This window comes from Balaenoptera acutorostrata, chromosome 3, assembly GCF_949987535.1.
Source record: "Balaenoptera acutorostrata chromosome 3, mBalAcu1.1, whole genome shotgun sequence".
Classification (NCBI taxonomy): Eukaryota; Metazoa; Chordata; class Mammalia; order Artiodactyla; family Balaenopteridae; genus Balaenoptera; species Balaenoptera acutorostrata.
The window spans coordinates 53927658-53931624 of record NC_080066.1 but is presented as its reverse complement, the minus strand read 5'-3'; the positions used below and the strand labels follow the sequence as shown (position 1 = coordinate 53931624).

At 43.6% G+C, this 3967-nt stretch overlaps 1 pseudogene; it reads right to left on the bottom strand.

Moving 5' to 3' along the window:
* Window positions 1–415: 415 nt before the first annotated feature.
* On the bottom strand, window positions 416–3394 carry LOC103015205 (E3 ISG15--protein ligase HERC5-like; annotated as a pseudogene).
* Window positions 3395–3967: the final 573 nt, after the last annotated feature.

The window sequence follows — 3967 nt, the reverse complement described above, 5'->3', positions numbered from 1 at the left end:
CCCCTCAACTTGTTATTCGAGGTAATCACCAGGAGGGGTTGAAGTTTCTCTCCCTTTGCCTTACCTTCTCCAAACGCTGCAAAAATATTCAATGCCCTGGTTGAATACAGTTATTCAAAGACCGATGTCCTAGCTTTGAAGACAGAGCTACATCATTACAAAGGGAAACGACGTATATGACCATGGAAAGCCATCTCCTCTGATTCCCCTTTGCAACACAGATGGTAGGAAAGTTTTTAAGCTCTTCTTCACTGGACAGCATAACGGAGATCTTAAACACATGACACTTCCAGGGTATCTTCAGCCCTCATGGAAACACAGGGCCGATTGTCTCCTCCCGTAAGACATCGTGGGCCACAAGGTGCTGTGCAGAGTATGATTTTGTTTTGTTTTTGAGTTAATTTTATTTTTGAAACTATTTACCAAAAGGGGTAAAGAATAGAATTCTAAAGGTAGAATATTTAGGGTGGTAGAGGACACCAAAACATGTCTGTGTTCTTATGGGATCTTTTTCATTCAAATTTTCAGTACAGCGAAATGTTATTTTCATGTTCTTTAAACCTTTCACTTGAATTCTGTCAGTTCCTGTAAGAAACAAGAGGAATTTTTTCTTTTCCTCCAAAGTCAATTTGTGTAAACCTTTGGTGGGATGTGAATTGTCGTATCCTTGTTCATAATGTGCATTCTTTCAAATATTTCCCAGTCGTAATTTTCCAATAATCACATCCTTGAGTTCTTCAAGATGGAAAAATTCAATAATCTCCTTGTCACACACTTTGTGAAATCCTCTTTGAAACTCTTCATAAACCGCCTTTACAGAGATGTTGAAGATCTAATTGACATATTTAGAAACATAGTCTCTCTTGTTAGTCTGGTGGTCAGTTACGTGACTTCCATTAAGAATTGTCTACATCATTTTTGTCCCAAGGCACATTAAAATGGATGTGAAATACTTCTCCAAAGTCATCACCTTCATCATCTAGAAGTGTTGGCAAACTCTTTCCCAAAATAGGACTGAGTTCTTTCAAGTCTTCTAATGATGGCATTTGGTCCAGAAGTTTCTTAAACAGAGACAGTGGGAAAGGGATGTAAGCAACATTGCAAATGAATCCACACAGAACCCCAAAGAAGAAATAACTTCTCAAATTTAGGCTTAACAGGAAACCACATGTAGGAAGCCTCTTCAGGATATGTGAACATCCCATATTCTAGCCGGGTCATTTCTTCAAAGAGAAACTGGAAAAACTGCCCTGACTCCTCCAAAGTCATATCCAATTTCTTCACTAAATGGAACCAGTAACTCTTTCCTCAGATCTTCAGTCTCATATTGATTTAGCTGATTCAAAACATCCTCAACCAAGTGACTCCTTCTGACTGTTAGACTCAAGGTGCTCCATAAAGCTAATTCAGACCCTTCTTGTTCCACAATGCAAGCCATCCTCATAGAAGCTCAAAATTTCTTCTGTATTTTTAAAAGTGAGACTGCATAATGTAGATTAATTTTCGACAGAATATTAGCGATAAATGGAAAATTACTGAATATGACAGGATACTGGATGTCCATTGAAGTGTCTGAGTTCATTTTCCAGGAGGACCTCTGTATGCATCTTCATAAAAATCAAGCAAGTGTGTGAGTTCATTTACTTTGAATATATTTTCAGGCAGTTGACATGTAGTCTGGTTTACCCTGTGCAGCTTTTTCAACATTTCTAGGAGCGTTTTAATGTGATAGTTATGCTCAGTACTTCCAGTCCAATAATTCAGTTGAGAAACGATGGCTGTTTTACACCTGGACCAATTTGATGAAAGCAGATTCTTACAGAGATGCCCAGTATTCCTCCAGAACCTCTGATGACTGGTCACTCATTTTATAAACAGCTTCTGCAAACGGAACCACCAAGCTGTCCCAGTTATAATCATGCATCACAGGACATTCTGGGAGAAGGAAGAAAACTTCTAAAGCTTCCTGATGTGGGGAATGAAATGGAAGATTTTTGAGCAGAGTAACCCTGAGACGTGGTTATCGTGTTAGTAATCCAGTCCTTTTGGGTTAACTCCTTAAAGGTGTCCCTTGCTGTATTTAAGTCCAAATGAATAGACATCGTTTCTCCAGCTATTCGTTAGCTTAAAAAACTTCCAGCCAGACATGAAAGAGATGAAAATATTACTCTAATTTCCCTTTTTTTATTTTGCCACTGTTTAGTCCCCACATCAGCAATCCACCTCTTTATATGTAGTGCCTTCATTCAAGGTAGGAATTTTCCTCCTCAGATTAACATCATAGGAATTCTTTTTTTCCATTCAAAGCAAAATGCTTTGATCCCCTCCAGCAATCATTAACTCCTTTTCTGAGGTACGGCTTTCAAATTTGAGTTCTTCATTTGATGGCAATTTCATGGGATATGGTATCAGTTGATTATGTGTTCCACCGTTTCCCAGTTGTCCCTCTTTTCCAGAACCAAAAGAAAGACCTTCCCCAAATCGGAAACATAAGCAAGTGTGTGCTGCCTTCCGTATGCTATCTGGGTCACTCTAGTCCCAAAGAGCCCAGTTACCAAAGAGGGCCTTAACTCATTCTGTGTTGAATTGTGACCGAGCTGCCCATACTTTCCATCACCAAAAGTAAACTCTTTGTGAGCCGGGCAGTGTGAGAGCCTCCACAAACGAGGAATTCAACTTTCTGATTGTCCAACACTTCAGTACGGGAAGGAGAATCTTTATTGTTTTTGTGGCCCAGGCCCAGCTGTCCACAATAATATTTTTCCCCATGAGTAAACGTTTCCAGTAATGGATAAGGCCATGCTATGGGCTTCTCCTGCAGAAATCTGAACCAAGGGGACCATTAGAGGTGCTCCACAATCTGTGCTGTGGGGGTTGAAGCAAATATTCTTCCAACTCCAAGCTGGCGGTCTAAGTTCTGTCCCCATGCAAAAAGCTCACCACGTTTTGAAAGTGCAAGAGGATGATAATCTCCACATGTGATCTGAATTATATTTTTTCTTTTAAAATGCACTGAAACCTTGCATGTTCTATGCTATAGAACAGGGTTCTATATGGTTTTCCATCTGAGGATACAGCCAGCATGTGCTCTGCCTTATGATCCACAGAATGTATCTTCATTTTTTTCCCTAACAATGCACTTCGGCTTCCCGGCTCCATCGCTCCCCACTGGCAGCTGGTGGGCCTCGACGTCGGCCCCATCGCGCTCCAGCACCGCCAGGAGTTGCGCATGCAGCACCTCCGGCGCGTCACCTCGGTCCTCCGGGACAGCGCGCTGCGGAGCCCGGAGGCGATGGGGGAAGAGCCAGAGCTTCGCGCCACGCGGCTCCGCGGGCCGGGACACAGGGACCAAGCACGTGCCGCTCCGTGACCTCTTCTGTGACCTACGCTCCATCGCCTTTTTCACGGGCTCCACGTCCTGCCTCAGCTCTCCGGACCTGCGGAAAAGACCGAGTTGCGGCGAGGCAAGGAGAGAAGGAGACGGCCGCTCAGAGAGCGCCTACTGCCCCCGACCGTCAAGGGGCAGAGCCGGAGAGGGCGGAACGCGCTGCGGCATCGAGGAACCACGGCCTCCCTACCTCCTGTGCAGAGTATGTTGAACGGTGCTTTGGGAAAGGCTTTTCCCTCGAGAGTCATAGGCATAGCTTTTCTGGCTCCACAACACATATTAAGGCACTTGCTGAGTTCTACGGGTATCTACAGTAATGCATTGCTAAGATAACAACAGGCAGGAATTCTCTTCATTGAAAAAAACGGCTCTGAAAAGCATTTCCTGTCGGCAGCCTCGAAAAAGCTATCGTGGTTAGGGTGGGAAACCCTCTCTTGTGTATGGGAGAGAATGGGCACTTTCTCTCCTTTCTCTCTAAGAATCGCTAGGTCTCTGCGTAAAGGACTCGACCAATTTAGCCTATAAAAAAGTCTCGTTACCTGTTTGTGATAGAAAAGTCTCGGTGCTTCAGGCACTTGG